We start from the raw sequence: 18,912 nt of genomic DNA, 5'->3' as shown, positions 1-18,912 counted from the left end.
CTTTTATGAGAATGCAAAAGAGCAGAAAAGAACGTATCTGAATATTTTCTTGCATGCTGATTCAATATTCGATTGTTTTATGGAATCAAAAGAGTTTAAACAGGTCTTTGCTAAGAGAAAATAATGTATATGATAAAATTAAATTAAATTATTCCACATAAAGGATGAATCCTAGAAAATCTCGTGTTTTCATTTTCTCTGGGACATTGAATAATGATACTTTCAGTCTTCATATTTATGAATGTGGTGTATAGAATTCACACTGGCAGCTTGTGGAGGTTGAATCATTTTCTGTGTAGCTCTGCCCTGATATTGCTGTTGACAGCAATGCATTGTAAAAAAGAATTAGTATTCTAGTTCTTAAAGCTATGTTGAATATCTTTTCAGTGTATTTTCTAATAAAAACACAATGCAAAGGTTTTTATATAACAAATCATCTGCATGTAATTTAAAGACAGGGTAGCAGAAATGAGACAATTAAAGTAGGCTTAGATATAAATTTAAGCAAATACATTTCTGTGTGTACATAATGGTTGTGTATATGGTTTTCTTGTGGTATTGAACAAATTCTTTCTTCCCTCCATGTAACAAAAAGTTGTGCATATGTGGCAAGTAAGTCATACCACCAATCAATGTTTATCAAGGTTCACAAAATAGTATTGGGAGTGTACCAAGATCCATGTACAGCCATAGATTGAATCTCACATGTCATTATACATTTTGAAAAACACATTTTATTTCTCTGCTATAAATTAACAGCAGTTGAATCTATGCATAAATTGTCTGGATATTGAAACCAAAAATGACCTTTGACTTCAATTATCTAGATAATTCAAGCAAGTGAAAATTATGTATAGGAATGAATCTACTAGATATCATTCGAAATAGTCCAAAAACCTTGGCTAGTTCCAAGAAATATTTTACATGCTCTAAATTATGCATTATTGAAAAATATAAACAGTTTCAAAATTGCCATGGGCCATATGCAAGTATAGATATGAATATTTAAATGTTTTTTCATTATTACAATGAGATTGGCTTGCTACACAATGCAGTTATTTTCATCAGAGAGTCTAAATTAGTCTAAAGACATATTCTAGAAAACAAAGGTCTAGGAGATATCTAAAGTTTAGAATTCTATTTTGATTGTATTTCCAGGAAAATGTTATCAAAAATAAAGACTTCTTAAGAGATGATTTGTAATTGAAGACATTTCCTAGCATGAGCTTTAGGTTTTCAATTCAATGTTTTCCCACAATATGGTCTGTAGATGTATTCTCTGAGATTGTTTTGAAAGAATATTTTTATTTTGCATTTTTGTTTTACTAATAACTAATATAAGAACCACTTGTAAATATAAATTATGATTTTTCAGAAAACCTAATTGAAAGTTATTCTTGAAAATATTTTGTTTTTTGATCACTGTTTCTCAGACTTGATCCTGAAAAATCTTTCAGAGATGGAATATTTTTCTACTTTAAAAGAGGAAATTAAATCTTTTACTTAAAAAACAGTGGGCTGTTTATTCCTTTTAAGAGATCATTTTAAAATATGTCTAATTTGAAGTATAAGTAAGCATGGAAGTAAGCATTTAAAATAGTCACTATCTTCTTAATCAGTGAATTTTCCAACTATCTAAGTTTCTCTTTGATGTTGTATTTTGAAAGAAATGTTTGTTATGATTATGGAAAATAAACTGTTGGCAGTTGTGGACCATCCTATCAAATGTTCTCTTTTTCATTCTTAAGATAGTATTTGTTTTTCTAATAATACAGATTCAGTACCGAACAGTTGAAAGGCTTTAAAGTATAGAAATAAATTTTTAAATTACCTTAAACCATCATTGGTGTGTGTGTGTGTGTCTGTGTGTGGTGTGAACACCTGATTTGGCTGTTGAAGAAGTGAAGTAGTCACAATTTGGAATGGCATTTAGTTTTGAGTAGAGTAGCTATTTAAAGATTAACTTTTAACGTAATTTCTAAGGGAAGGGTGACATTTTTTATATGTGTGAATACGTAGACTTGGATAAAATAGATACTCTTGAAAGGCTGACTTTTTCATCCACTCATGATCTGAAATTTAACGTTCATATGACATTCATAATAAATTCATTTATTCTATTAGAAATTTAAATAAATACATAAATCAATGATAAAAATGTCTAGTATTAATTTATATATTGTGCATTCTTACTTTTGAGAGTTAGTGAACTGCTAAAAATGTGAGCCAGATTAAAGTTATTTTAAAAATAGGATGGATATTTAAAATAATGGTGTTTTTATTATTTCATAAGGAGATCTACTCTCCCACTAAAAGCATCCTGAGAGAACCGGGGGTTAGTACGGTTTTGGGGGACTTTTTTTTTTTTGTTCCTTTTCTGTGTGTATGAGAAGTCTTGGAAAATAGGCCTGTAATGTGTCTGCTCAGCTATATTGATCTCTTTATTAAACTCAGTTGTTTCTCCAACTTGCCTCCAGTCTCTTCATGACTTTTATATCAAGCACAGAATTTAAATGTGCGTTTCTGTGTTGAAATTTTAATATGCAATGATACTGTAGTTGATTCAGCCATAGGGAATGCATAAAACAACATGAAAATTATATGATCACAGAGGCAGAACCAAACCCTTAGGAGAGACAATTGTTTTAGAAAGGTTAGCCATGTTCTTTCATTTTTAGCTTCAGATTCATAACATGCAAAGTTTCTCTGTTGTTTCTCAGGGGAAAAAAGGTGTTTTTTTATGGTGTAATTTTAACATTGTATTTTCTTTAGTTTAAAAAAATGTCAGTTCTGTTCTCCTTGGTTCTTGGTAGATTTGGGTGAAATAAAAAAGATTCATTTTATTATAGTTGTATCTACATTGTTTTGTCAATGGGCACTCTCCTTTTGGTCATTTATTTTCAAGAATAAAGTATGGGCATTTTCAAAATTATACTGTACTTATAGTAAGAAAATATTTGGAAATAAGCACAGATGAAGGATTCTGTGTAGTTTGTGAGGAGTATGTCTTTAAATGTTTTAGCTCATGATATCTGGTAGGAGGGTACATAGTTGTGATTTGATTGGCTGCATTTAAATAATGGATGTATTCCCATACACTCTTGTTTATTGAAGATGCAATAAATGATGAATATAAGAAAATAAATAGAAAAAGAACAGTCAGACATAATTATTATTCATGGTCCTACACTGTCATCTCTGCCTTATGGGTTAAGGGACCTGTTAGCTATGGACCGCGTCTGCTGCCTCCAGGTATGACCAGTATTACATGATGAGAGTGAGAGTGCTAGTGATTTCTGTACTTGTATACCTATCTCTCTTTATAGGTCCACTGAATTTTAAAAGTGAGCAAAATATGATGGTATGTTTGGCAATTTCCATGATGCTTGTGGAGATTCTTCTGCTCTGATCTAGTTCCTATATTGTTTTTGATTCTGTTACCCATTTTCAATCAGAGCTCCACATCTGTACTTTGTCCCAAATGCTTGTACTTTTTTATTTTTACCTTGTTCTTCTTTGTAGATTTTCTCTACAATTCAATTAAACAGTGTCACAGATTATTTCACTTTGATTAAGTATCTCTGCCCTACTTAGATTTTCAGGACCTAATCCTTCCCTGGCATAGTCCAGATTTGGATAATATTACGAGTTAAAATAAGTATGGAAAGAATGCTTTTTAAAAATCAATTATTCTCTTGACCTATATGGATCTATAGATCTTTGTTTGTTAAAGACACATATGGATTTCTCTGTTGAGGTGAACAGTTGTCTAACTTTTACAAGACTATAATTTTCATATAGGCAGGGATTTCCGTCAACTTGTTTTTTGATGTATCCCAAGCATCTAGAATAGTCTCTGGCTTATATATTAGACACTCAATAAATATTTATCAAATAAATCAGTGTTGTATTAAGCACACATCTGTTCATAATTTTCTGCATATATTTTATCTCTATGTAAATTGAGAAGAGTACATACAGGGAACTGTGAATAAACCAGACAGTTTTGAAAAAAAAAAAAAAACCAAGTGTATAAAAACAGCAAATGTATAAAAGATCTAACATACCAGTCCCTCTAGTCCAAAGTCATAACCAAATAGAAACATGATCCAACAGTATTTGGATCAGATGGTGGATTAACCAAGAGTTCTGAGCAAGACTAATTGCATGGACTTAACCCTTCATTTCTTAAAAGAGGAAAGGAATGGAAGACTTATTTGTTACAATAGAATGTTAATAAGAAATTATAAACACTAAATAAAGGCATCCTATTCCTTATTTTCACCTTCTGGAGTTGGAAGAGAAGAAAGGGTATGAAGACAGGCAAAGGATAGCTAAAAGGTAAACACTATATTTCTAAATTACTATACTTCATGTATCCTGGACTCAGTGTGTGAACCTAGAGGTTGCAATTGGAGATAACATAAAAGTAGTTCTTACTACATTGACTAAATGCTTGGGAAGATGGCAAACTGCATGTGGAATGACTAAGAATATACTGGTTGGTTTTAATTTAATGCCACTTATTTAAGGATTTAAAGATGTGTACAATTGGTTCTTGATTACCAAACAAAGAATGGGTCTCAGAAGCTAATGGGCCCAGGAAATGCCTTGCAAAATAGAGTAGTGGGAGGCCCGCATGATTTATGTATACATTATCTCTTCTAATATGCACAACCCAGAAAAATAGCTATTATTAATTTCATAATATAGGCGGTAAAACTGAAGTCTAGAGGCAATGTAACAACTCTTAAAACAAACAACTGGCAAATGATGGAACTACTCTCAATCATAAGATCTTCGAATACTTTCAGTCTTTTCTTCCTTTTTCTTTCCTTAAAAACACATTCAGATATCAGTTCAATAACAAGAGATAAAATCAAGTGAGAAGATGTCATGCTACAACGTTTCTCTTTAGTGTACTTATTAAAATACTTTCTTTGTTTTGAAGTTCCTACACCTATCTATAGATTTATCTTCCAGGTCTCTTTAATTTGAAAATAAATAAGCTGGGATGCCTGGATGGCTCAGCAGTTAAGCTTAGGGCCAAATCCTGAGGCTTGGGGATCCAGTCCCACATCTGGCTCCCTGAGGGGAGCCTGCTTCTCCCTCTATGTCTCTGCCTCTCTCTCTCTCATAAATAAATAAATAAATAAATAAATAAATAAATAAATAAATAAATAAAAACTTTAAGAAAATAAAAGTAAATGAGCTATTTTGTGCATTTAGGATAATAATTAGAAAATATACTATTATTTTTTTGGAATTGAGGACAAAGAAAGATTAGTTATTGCAAATTAAGTAGGGTAATAGTTGACACTTACTACAGCTAAGTCTATAGCTTCTTACATTTTAGACATGTGCCACTTTTCTTCATAAAATTAATTTTTGTGGAGAAATACAAATGTAAAAGAAATCCCTTATTTTTCATGTCTTTTGAAATCCAAAGCAGTTTGTTTATAAACATGAATAAGAACCCTAAATAGTCCTCTTTATGTAAAGTATTTATATCATATGAATGTGTTTACTTTCACAGGTTTTAGTAAATTACAGTTTTCACATTAAAAACATCTTTATATTCTCCAATTCATTCATTCAAACTAGTTCATATCTACTATAGGCCAAGCAGTATTCAGGGTTCTGATAACGTAGTGGTGAATTAAATAGAAAAAGCTATACCCTAAGGTATTTACGTTCTAGTGAGGGCAAAAAGACAATGGCAAAATAAATCAGTAAAATATATTTTATGGTAAATAGTGGTAAGTACATGAAGAATAAGCTAAAGGGGATCAACAGTGTTTTATTTCTATTATGAAATTATAATAGTGCTTAAAGCCCAGTGACTTTTTTTATTGCTTGTGATTTTTCAAATTATCAATTAGACTATCATGCTACTTACCTTTTATTTGTCCCTCCATAATTCTTTGAATTCCCTTCATTCTTACCTGAAAGACATTGACCAGATGAGTTCGCATAAAACCTCCTTTTGCCTTCAGGTTCCTGGTAGAGTTCAACCAACAGAAAGTGTCTACAGAAGATTGGAGTCTGAGAGAAGAGTGAGGTTAGGGTATTTATTCCCTCTGATAGTTTCCTGAGGTTGGTTGTGCTTCTTTGCTAAAGGTCACAGTTTCTGTCAAGTGTCCTTCTCTGTACAACCACGCTCTTGAAGTTCTGGTAAGCACACCTTCCCTTACAGCTGCAAACTTAGACAGGGCTTCCTTTCTCTTGTTACCAACAAGTTACCGTGTTGATTTCTTTTTGTCCCAGGCATATCCTTGTAAATGGCCTCATAACTATACTAAACTTTCCTTGCATTACCCACTGGGAATATGACATCTATTTCCTTTTTTTTTTTTTTAAAGATTTCATTTATTTATTCATAGAGACACACACAGAGAGAGAGGCAGAGACATAGACAGAGGGAGAAGCAGGTTCCATGCAGGGAGCCCGACGTGGGACTTGATCCCGGGTCTCCAGGATCACACCCCGGGCTGCAAGCGGTGCTAAACCGCTAAGCCACCAGGGTTGCCCATGACATCTATTTCCTATCAGGATTCTGGCTAATACAAATATGTAGAACATACTAATTGGTTATGTAATTGATGGAATCAGGTCAAGTATCCTCAGATTTTGGATTTATATAGAGAAATCAACTTTAATTAGTGCATAGGTAAACACACATTGTAGGATTATCCTCAGATTTTGGATTTATATAGAGAAATCAACTTTACTTAGTTCATAGGTAAACACACATTGTAGGATTAAAATGCTTTCATATCTTCTCAAGAATTCTGCCTATGTAATGTGATTTGTGAGTTTATGTTTAAATCAGTGAATTTTTATGATTTATATGCCTCTGCTAAACATACTGACTTCATTATATATTTGTGATACAATACTGGAATGTGTATTTACCTGTACTTTTAAAATTTATTTAAAAATTATTTTATCAGGGAGAGTGAGGAATGTGGATAGTAAGTAGGTGATATTGAGGGTGGAAGGTAGCTAAGGGCACAAACTATGCTACATTTAACAATGGAAAAACTGTATACTAATCTTTAGTGTGAACATTTAACATGTCATATAGTGATGTATAAAATATTTATAAATATTTGTGTATTTAAAATAAGAGTAATGGTTCTTAATAAGTAGGGAACATGACTAACTCATTAGAGGTAGAGATATTCACTTAGACAAAATACAAGTAAACTTATCAGGCAATTGATTTTCATACAATGAATAAATGGCTTATGCAAAATTGAGAATGTATTCTACTAAGATTATGCAATAAGAGCAAGATATGAGATCCTTTGCATTATTTAGGTTTTTAATGAGCATGAGATGAAATTATACAATCCTATAAATGGTATTTTTTTCAACTTTAGAGTTCTGGGAAAAAGTTAATTTAAAACATCCCTATTAAGCACAGAGGACCATGAAACCCACTTAAAACATATCTGAAAAGCTTCAGAAAGTAAGTGGGAATGGGGGATATTCTGTAAGTGGGAAACACCACATGTTTGTGCTCTGGGCCATGTAGGTAAAAGAAAAGAGTTAGAAAGTGAGTGAGACAGGTTGAGAAAAGTATTGTGCTATGTGACCTTAAAACTAAGAGTCAAATCTGAACCCTGGCATAGCCTATAAGTTATTCTTACAAACTCTTCCTTTTTTAAATTCATGACTGGAAAGGATCTGACACTCTCTGATAATAGCAAAATGATAAAGCCTTAGGCTAACCAAGCACATGTTACTGGCTAATGTTTCATATGTAGTTTCCTCTTAATTAATAAAAAAAGCTTTCTGTTTCACATGAGCAGAATGAATATATTATTGGGAATGTCATATATAATATTGAGAATAGTGAGAATTTACAAATATGCCATAATGTCTTTATTGAAGAGCCCATTGAAAGTATGACAATGGTTTCTTCCATCATGAACTTATACATGAACTTATACATGTTAGTATCAGTGATAGTACTTCTTACTATTTTAATGTAGGAGTATGTAGGAATTATTTAAAGGACTTTTTTTTTAAAGATTTTATTTATTTTTCATGAGAGAAACAGAGAGAGGTAGAGACATAGCAGAGGGAAAAGAAGGCTCCCTGTGAGGAGCCTGATATGGGATTTGATCCCACCCTGAGCCAAAGGAATAAGCTCAACTGCTAAGCCACCCAGGTATCCCCAAGAGCTGGTTCTTTGGAAAAAGTCAATAAAATTGATAAACCATTAACCAGGCTTATCAAGAAAAAAAAATAGAAAAAAACCAAATAAAATCACAAAAGCGAGCAGAAATAACAACCAACACCACAAAAATACAAATAGTTATAAGAGGATCTTATGAAAAGCCATATGCCAACGCATTGAACAACCTTGAAGAAATGGATAAACTCCTAGAAACCTATAACCTAACAGGAGGAAGAAATGGAAAATTTAACAGATCAATTATCAGCAAAGAAATTGATTCAGTAATTAAAAAAAACAAAAACAAAAACCCAAAAACTCTCAACAAACAGAAGTCCTGGGCCAGATTGCTTCAAAGGCAAATTCTACCAAATATTTAAAGAAGAGTTAATACCTATTCTTCTTAAACTATTCTAAAAAAATAGAAGAAGAATGAAAATTTCCAAATTCATTCTATGAGCCAGCAGTACCCTGACACCAAAACCAGATAAAAGCACCACAAAAAAAAAGGCCAATATCTCTGATGAATATAAATGCAAAAAATATTCACCAAATACTAGGAAACTAACAATACAATAAAAAATCATTCACTACAATCAAGTGGTATTTATTTCTGGGTTGTGAGGGTGGTTCAATATTTACAAATCAATCAACATGATACATCATAGCAATAAGAGAAAGGTAAGAATCATACAATCATTAGGATAGACACAGAAAAAAAAAGCATCTGATAAAGTACAACATCTATTTATGATAAAAAAAAAACCCTCAACGAAGTACGTTTATAGGGAACATACCTCGACATCATAAAGGCCATGTGTGAAAAACCCAGAACTAACATCATCCTTAATGGGAATAAACTGAGAAACTTTCCTTTAAGGTCAAGAACAAGACAAGGATATCTACTCTCACTACTTTTAGTCAACATAGTACTGGAAGTCCTAGCCATAGCAATCAGAGCACAAAAAGAAATAAAAGAAGGTAAGGATGAAGTAAAACTTTCATTATTCATAAATGACAATGCTACATATAGAAAACCTGAAAGACCCCACTAAAAAACTGCTAGAACTGATAAACAAATTCAATAAGGTCACAGGACACAAAATAAATCCACAGAAATCTGATACATTTCTATACACTAATAATGAAGCAGCAGAAAGAGAAATTAAGGAAGCATTCCTATTTACAATGGCACCAAAACCAAACCTAGGATTACATAACCAAAGAGGAGAAAGATCTGTACTCTGAAAAATATAAAACATTGATGAAAGAAATTTAGGATGACACAAAGAAATGGAAAGATGTTCCATGCTCATGCACCAGAAGAACAATAATTGTTAAAATGTCCATATACCCAAAGCAATGCACACATTTAATGCAACCCCAAACAAAATGCCAACATTTTTCTCACAGCTGGAACAAAGAATCCTAAAATTTGTATGGAACCACAAAAGACTCAAATAGACAAAGTTATCCTGCAAAGGAAAAGTAAAGCTGGAGGAATCATAATTCAAGACTTCAAATTATGTTACAAAGCTGTAGTGATCAAAACAGTATGGCACTAGCCAAAAACACACATAAATTAATGGAAAACCCAGAAATGAACCACACAACTATATGGTCAACTAATCTTCAACAAAACAGGAAACACTATCCAATGGGAAAAAGACAATCTCTTCAATAAATGGTGGTGGGAAAACAGGACAGCAACACGCAAAAGAATGAAACTGGACTTTTTTCTTATACCACACAAAAATAAATTCAAAATGGATGAAAGACCCAATGTGAGAAAAGAAACCATCAAAATCCTTGAAGAGATCACAGGTAGCAACTTCTTTGACATTGACCATAGTAACTTCTTACTAGATACGTCTCCTGAGGTGAGGGAAATAGAAACAAACAAACAAACAAACAAAAAAAAAGGAAAACAAAACAAAAATGAGCTATTGAGACCTCATCAAAATAAAAACCTTCTGCACTACAAAGTAAACAATCAACAAAACTAAAGGGAATCTGACAGAATGTGAGAAGATATTTACAAAGGGCAATTCTGCTAAAGAGTTTGTATCTAAAATAAATAAAGAACTTATCAAACTCAATACCCAAAAAACAAATAATCCACTTAAAAATGGACAGAAGACATGAATAGACATTTCTCCAAGAAGACATCCAGATGGCCAAAAGACACATGAAAAGATGCTCATCATCAGTCATCATCAGGAAAATACAAATTGAAGACAATGAGCTATTGCCTCACACCTGTCATAATGGCTAAAATGAACAACACAGAAAAAAAAAAACAGGTGTCAGTGAGGATGCAGAGAAAGAGGAACCTCCTTACACTGTTGGGAGTGCAAATTGGTATAGGCACTGTGGAAAAACAGTATGGAGTTTCCTCAAAAAGTTAAAAATAGAGCTACCCTATGATACAGTAAATGCACTACTAAATTTTTAGCCAAAGGATACAAAAATACTGATTTAAAGGGATACATGTGCCCCAGTGTTAATAGTAGAACTATCAACAATAGTAAAATTATGGAAAGAACCCAAATGCCCATCAACCTGATGGCTGGATGAAGAAGGTGTGTGTGTGTGTGTGTGTGTGTGTGTGTGTGTGTGTAATTGAGTATAACTCAGCCATGGAAAAGAATGAAATCTTGCCATTTTGCAATGACATGGATAGAGCTAGAGTGTACTATGCTAAGAAAATCAGTCAGAGAAGGACAAATACCATATAATTTCACTCCTATGTGGAATTTAAGAAACAAAACAAAAGAACATCTAGGGAATAAAAAGAGAGAGGAAAACCAAGAAACAGACTGTTCACTACAGAGATCAAATTTATGGTTATAGAGGGGAGGTGCATGTGGGGGGGTTAAATCGGTGATGGGTATTAAGAAGGGCACTTGTGATGAGCACCAGGTATTATATGTAAATGATGAATCACTAAATTCTACAGCTGAAACTAATATTACATTGTTTGTTAGCTAAGTGAAATTTAAATAAAATCATGAAGAAAAATAACAAACAAAACTCCAATATATGGACTCCTGTTAAAATGCTAGAAATAAAAATGCTGTTAGAGATACTGAAAGATAAAAGAATATGATTTCCTTTTTTCTGAAGAAAAAAGCTAATTTGAGAGGGCTTTCTCTGGCCTTGAAAAATGGTACAATTTGAGCATAAAAATAAAAATAACTGCAGCTTATTGAAAGAAAAATATTAAAATCCATGCCATAATTTAAGTAATTTAAGTAATCCTCATTCATTACTCTTGGAGATTCTTAGGCAATTAACTTATTATTCTGAATACTAGTAAATAAAAAGAGAATAAAATATTTTTTCTTCCTATAACATAGTACCTGAAAAAAATCAAATTATTGACAATGGAAAATATTTAATAAAAGTATGTTAGCTGAGAAATGAAGAAAAAGCATAGGATATGACCATTTTATAATCCCTAATAAAACGATGGAATTAGATAATGATCATCAATGGCTGAGAAAATTCTTAACTGAAAAACTGATGGGAATCTTTAAACTTAGACAAAATGATCAATATTAACATAAAATAAAAAGAAACAGCAAGCCCTTATTGTTAATCATAGAAGTATTCGAGTATAATAGAATAGGAAGTACTTGCTACCGTCTGTAAAATATTCTGTAAATAAATAAGTAATTAAATAAACTAATAGCCTCTAGATCCAATTGCCATTAAAAGAAGTTACAGAGCTCAGAGAAAAATGTTAACATCTCAGGGATGCAATTAGCAAAATCTAGAATGTGGCAAATTTTGTAGGACAGTTTTCTATTATTCTATATTGGCCAGAAGTGGAATCCAACCATTATGTAATGACTTTTGGATTTTGGGAATAAATTAGTCATATGAAAGGAAAGGAATCAAGGAAGTAAGATTTACTATGCTCCTTAACAGTCAATGTTTACTAGTCACACTCAAATATTTGTAATTGTTTGTCGAAGAGCTCCCTTCTAGATTATAAATGCCACAAGGATAGGAACATGTTATCTTGTTAATAGCTCTATCTCTAGTACCAAAGTCTATGGGACTGTTATTAAATTTTGTCAACTAAAACCACAAAACAAAATAAGACCTGAAGGAATGACTGTATGGAGAGAAATGCTGTGTGTCCAGCAGAAACTGGGAAATTATCTCCTAAATAAGCTAAAGGAATACTTTGTCAGCACCACAGTTGCCTTCTTATAACATAGGACAACCTTCTATTATTAATATTATATATTCCCCTATAGCCCTGAGAAGGTGGTTATTAGCTAACACCACACTCCCAAATACAACACTATGTGAGCCAAGCTTGATGAAACATTTTCCACTACAATATTATAGAATAAAAAGCCTTTATTCATGTATATATTTTATCATTTATCTTCAGTTACCTTCTCTTCCATGCTACTAATCAGGAGACCTATTTATACTTGATTTTTCACTAATGTCAGAATTTGCCACATTTAAAAAATACCGTCCATTTGTTAATATTTCCCTTGCCTATCTCTTCCCAGATTGGTAAACTGTTACTGAAAGCTTAAAAGTTAATTCATACACCACCTTTGCTGTGGCTCTGGTCTTACCAAACCACACCAGTATGAACTAATCTATCTATTCTCCATAAAATTTTATTCAAACCTCCTCGACTGTAGTACTGTTCTCATTTGTATCATAATAATTTATTTACATATTAGCTATAATGAGAACTATATGTGTTACTCTTAAACACATTTTAATCCAGAATGCACAGGGCAATAATAAAATTTTAATAAATGACTGATCATGAAAGATAGGAGAGACATTACTAAAACCTAACTTTTTAATAGAAATGTTATAGCTATAAGTGGTATCGATTTCACCAGGCTATTTGATAATGTCTCTAATGTTTGGTGGGTACAAGATTGAAATATATAAGCTAGATATTTTTCAAATGAAAGAAATGGACGTATTTGCAATAAAAAACAATTGTGATAAAGATAGACACAAGTGGAAGATGTGCATTTATGTGCATCATATGGATGCACATTATGTGGATCATAAAGATGTTCATATATATATATATATATATATAAGAACTCTCATGTCTGAGGTTCTTAGTATGGTAATAAAGAAAATTTCAGAAATTTCGATAATTTTTTTCAGTCTTGCTCTTGTGGACATTATGTGATTTGGGGAGGTTAGTAAATTGTGTTTGCTAGAATATTGCATCAGTTTGAGTCTAATTGAGAGAGAGAGAAACCACGTAGTAATTTGAACAAGGAAAGCTTAGTAGAGAAAATTATTAAATAACAAGGGATTGAAATAAAGAATGATTGGCTAGCAAGAATCAACAAGAACTCTAAAGAATGTAGCAATATCAGATATAAATAATGTAATAGGAGATTATACACACATTAGTTTGCTAGAGCTTGTCTAGGTGGCTTACACAACAAATGTTTTTTTCCTCATGGTTCCAGAGGCTGGACCATTAAGATCAAGGTGTCGGCAGGTCTGGCTTCTCCCAAGGCCACTCTCTTTGGCTTACAGATGATTGGCTTCTCCCTATGTCCTCACATGGTCTTCCTTCTGTGTGTGTGCATCCCTTGTGTCTCTGTGTCCACATTTTTCTTGTTATGAGGACACCAGTCAGATACTACTGAGGCCCTGAAGGCTTCATTTTAACTTTACCCCCGTAAAGGCACTATCTCCAAATACAGTCACATTCTGGGGTACTGTAGGTTAGGACTTCAACATATGAATTTTGAGGAGATGCAATGCAGTTCAGGGCATAAGAATACAATAACATTATACTCTACTACACTACACTAGTAGGTTACGGTACATGACACTACTACAGTAAAGTACAATACTACAGTGCACTATGCTACTATACCAGACTATTATACACAAAACTATACAATACTACACTATACTGTAGTATACTACACCACTATACTATCCTATAACTATCCTATACGATGCTTTAGTAAATACATACAAGCTGTTATCCCTGGGGCTGAGACAAAACACTCCAATAAATACCATTATCTCCTCAAGGCTGAAATCCAGATCTTATGGAGACAGCCTGACTCTAGTCCCCTGGGGAGCAAGAAGTTACTGTGGTGCCCTGCCAGTGGTGGAATTTGCCAGTGGTTGACCTTTGGAACTGCTGGAAATCAGCCTCCTGGGTCGTTGCAGAAAACTGTGAACAGGAGGGATTTCACCAGAAGCAGTAGGCCATAAAACCACCTAAAGGGCCTGTAGGGGAAAGCCGCTGGCCACGAGATGCTTCTGGCAGCCAGGACCCGCAGAAGCTTAGTGCTGGAGAAGCTAGGACTGCAGGAGCCAGCCAAGTGGACACAATGAAATCAAGAAGCAAAACCCTTTCCTCTCTAGATGGAAAGTGATGAAACGTCAGTGCCAGCTGGCAAAGGAAAACATATTTAAAGGGCCCACATCCATTTCCACAGTTAAAAAGTGTGAATGCAATACAGTGCTCCATAACTGGCACAGACACAGTTCAAATGAGTTTAGAAAAGAGCAATGAGGGTGACGATCAGCGAATTGGTGTGTCACGTGGAGAAAGAGGACAAAGAAGGGTGGAGGAAGGCTTCTACCTGCGAGAGAAAAATTTAAGGAATAAAAATGTACTTGTTGCCATACCATTTAAAATAAAATGGTTGATTCCTTATTCTAACATTTGCTGATAAAAATATCTCTAAGCAATTATTAGAAAAAGATCTTTTGCCAGAAAATCCATCTATTATCTACCTATTTGTTTATATATGTCTGTCAATCATCTATCATTTCTATATCTATTATTTATCTATTCATCCATCATCCATCATCTATAGTGAATTCATATATATATATATATATATATATATATATAGTGAAAGTATCATGCAGTGGTTAATGTTCAGCATTGGTTTGTAAGAAATACAGTTTTTATTTTTTTAAGATTTATTTGAGAGAGAGAGCACGCAACCTGGGGGAAGAGGCAGAAGGAGAGGAAGAAGCAGGCTCCCCACTGAGCAAGGAGCCCAACGTGGGGCTCTATTCCAGGATCCCAGCCGGGATCATTACCTGAGTTGAAGGCAGATGCGTAGCTGACTGAGCCACCCAGGCACCCAGAAATGCAGTTTTTAATTTGCTGACTACTTGACAAAGTAGTGTGAAGAAAGGGAGAAACTGATAGAATTAATTTTTCTTTGATACTCAAATAGCTTTGTAATGAAAAAATTTATTTCATTTTTTTTCAAAATTTCTTTCAATTAAAATAATGTTTTTAGCTCCTGCTTATTTGTTTTGTCATGCCTACATGTATATATCTTTTTATTTATATGTATGTATACATACATATATATATTTACTTCAGAAGATTTGATAGCATACTTAATAACTACTATGTACATACTTCTTAAATTGCGGTCCATGTATGTCTTTGGTCTAGGATACCCATTGATGATATTTTCTATGATTTTTTTTCTTTCATTTTGTTCTTTCATGTATATAATATCTATATACATAGTTAAAAGTATAAGCACATTCTGGATCAGTTGGATACTACTTTAATAGCAGGATACTCTCTTATTAAGTACTCAAAAACTCAGGCAGAGAAATAATCTCATTGTAATAATTAGCTTTACTACAATAGCCAATGGTTAAGTAAAAAGAGCTATTGCAAGTTAATGTATAAATGATGATAAATGAAAAAAAAAATGCTGTGATGATGTGCAAATGAACAAAGTGTCTTTTTCTTTCTTTACTTTTTCTCATAGTTTGACTAGATAATAGTGGTAGGAGTATGTGATGATTGATTTTATGTGTCAACTTGACTAGGCCACAAGGTGCCCAAACATTTGATCTGTCTTTATTCTGGTTGCATCTGAAAGTGTTTCTGGGTGAGATTAACATTTTAATCAGTAGATTGTGTAATCAGATTGCACTCCTTGGTGTGGGTGGGCTTCATCCAATCTACTGCAGGCCTGAATAGAACACAAATGCTAAGTAAGAAGGAAATTCCACCTGCCTGATAGCTTCAGCTGGGATATTGGTTTTCTTGCTTTTGAACTCAAACTAAAATATTGGCTCCTCATGGGTCTCTTTCCTTCTAGCTTTTTGACTTGAACTAACACTATCAGCACTCCCTCAGTCGTGGACTAGAACTACATAATCAGCTCTCCTGGTTCTCCAGTTTGCTGACTGTACATTTTGGGACTTCTCTGTGTCCATAACTGCATAAGCCAATTCCTTATAATACATCTATGTCTTTATCTTTCTGTATCATATAATCTTCTATTGGTTCTGTTTCTCTGGGGAACCCTGACTAATACAGATGTATATATAATCATACTGTGTAGGGATATTTAATTTCTGCCAAACAACATCATTTGCAATATTACATTTGTTTTAACGTATATGATACTGATTTTATAGTTTTGTTTGTACTTATTTATCATTTAAAAAAAAAAATTTTGTTTATTTATTTGACAGTGAAAGAGCACAAGCAGGGGGAATGACAAGAAGAGGGAGAGGGAGAAGCAGGCTCCCACTGAGCAAGAAGCCCAATGTGGGGCTTAATCCCAGGACCCTGGGATCATGACCTGAGCTGAAGGCTGATGCTTAACTGACTGAGCCACCTAGGCACCCCAGTTTTGGTTGTATTTAAAATGAAAAGGTATTTTAACTTTATAGTTGCTTAAGACCTAAATACATAGGAAATCTGTGACCTCTCATTTCTATCTTATTTTTTTAAAAAGAAAGGGTTAACACTTTCAACTCAAATATTGTCCTTGTCACTTTTGCTTTCAAAAGGCAAAAGCTTTAATGACTAGTATGCTTTCTCTATCTTTCCACTGTAGTTAAAAATACAGTATTCATATCTGTCAAGGTCATTTATATTTAATTAGCTGTTGTGCATGTTGACATGTTTGAAGATGTATTGGGGAATATGTATATGTATTTTGAGAGAATATATGGCCAATATATCCTGTTCTAAGAATATAACTATTATAGGAGCTCAGCACACTGCATCTCATTTAATATTAACATCCACCTATAAATTAGGGTGTGCTACTATATCTAACTTACAGAGGAAAAGAAAGAAGTGTGTGGGAAGAAGAGATATCCAACTGCCTTAGGTTGTAGAGATCAGAGAAAGAAGTCATTTCTAAGTTGAGTGTGCAACGTAAGGTAGCAATTTTTCATGGGAAAGAATATGTAAAAGTTAACACATAGAGAAGGAGTAACATGAGAAAAGACAAGAGTGCAGGAAGAAGAATATCATATTGGCAAACTGTAATTATTTTGGCACACATGGAACAAACTTTGTTCACAGTGACCAGAACTTAAAGATTGGGACTTTTAAAAACTAGAGATGATACTAACAGCAGGCTTTTGAGCATGTAAAAACCATCCATTAAACATGTCACGTTAGAAAAGGAAAAGCAAAGCTTGAGAAAAACTCACTGGTGTAGAGTAGAAGAATAAGAAAATCATTTAGACAATTTCACCGGCAATTAATATAGCTCTTATGCCTTCTTACAAGGATCATATCTTAGAATCTATGCCAGCTGCATATAGTTGAATAACAAACTATGCCAAAATACAGTGGTTTAAAACATTAATTTTATTATGTTTTATGATACTGTGAGTCAGGAATTCAGGCAGGCATCAACTGGGAAATTCTTTTATTTCCTGTGACATCATGAATGTTATTGTGTAGGATCCAACTGATGGATAAGCTCATCTGGAGGCTCCAAGATGGCTTCACTCCTTTGTCTTTTGCCTTGGCAATAATGACTGGAAAAGTAGACTCTGCTGAGTCTGGAAGCACCTGCATGTGGCCTCTCCATCATGAGTGTTTCAGAGTAATCTGGTATTCTGGCTTCCTCTCAAGAGTCTCAGAAAGAGTATACCAAGTCTGAGAATGTCACTTTCATCACATTGCATTGGTTTAGCATGTCATTAAATTCAGCTTAGATTCAAGGGAAAAAGAATTTGATGTTCACTTTCAATGGAAGGGGTAACAACTTGTAGTGATCTCAAATCTATTATAGCTGCTATTCTCATTATTGGCTTTGTATATGTATTAACATATGTGATTTCATTTTCATTACTTTGAAAGTGGCATGCTTATAAAATAAAAGTTTGAGAATGAAGAGGGTATTAAAAAGTATACAATTTAATATATACCTGAAAATACTTTGATTCTGTAATTTTTAAAAATATGGAGTTCAAAGAAATTAAATGGCACAGCATTTGCACTTGAGCTTCATACGGTTCAGTGAGGTGTGTGCATGTCTGTGTATATACTATAGATATATGATGCAATCATATAGTAATCAGTGCAAGCACATCGTAATTTTCTCAGCCAGTGAAACAAACATTGCTCATGTTAAAATTTTGTTAATATGTTTTTTTTGTTAATATGTTTTTAGGAGTAAAGAGAAGAAGAGGGCACCTTTGTGGCTCAAGGGAATTAGTGTCCAATTCTTGATTTTGGCTAAGGTTATGATTTCAGGATCCTAGGATCCATACTTGTATCAGGCTCCATGCTCAGTAGGGAGTCTGCTTAAAGGATTCTCTCTCTCCTTCTCCCTCTGCCTCTCCCCACATTCACACAAGCACACACTCTCTCAAATAAATAAATAAATCTTCTTTAAAAAGAGTAAAGAAAATTTATCAATATAACTAACATTTTTAAAGTGTTTCATTTTTGGGAT

The sequence above is a fragment of the Canis lupus genome, chromosome 28 (genome assembly GCF_048164855.1).
Source record: "Canis lupus baileyi chromosome 28, mCanLup2.hap1, whole genome shotgun sequence".
In the NCBI taxonomy this organism is placed as follows: domain Eukaryota; kingdom Metazoa; phylum Chordata; class Mammalia; order Carnivora; family Canidae; genus Canis; species Canis lupus.
The sequence above is the reverse complement of the archived record's forward strand: the minus strand, read 5'-3'. Positions refer to the sequence as shown.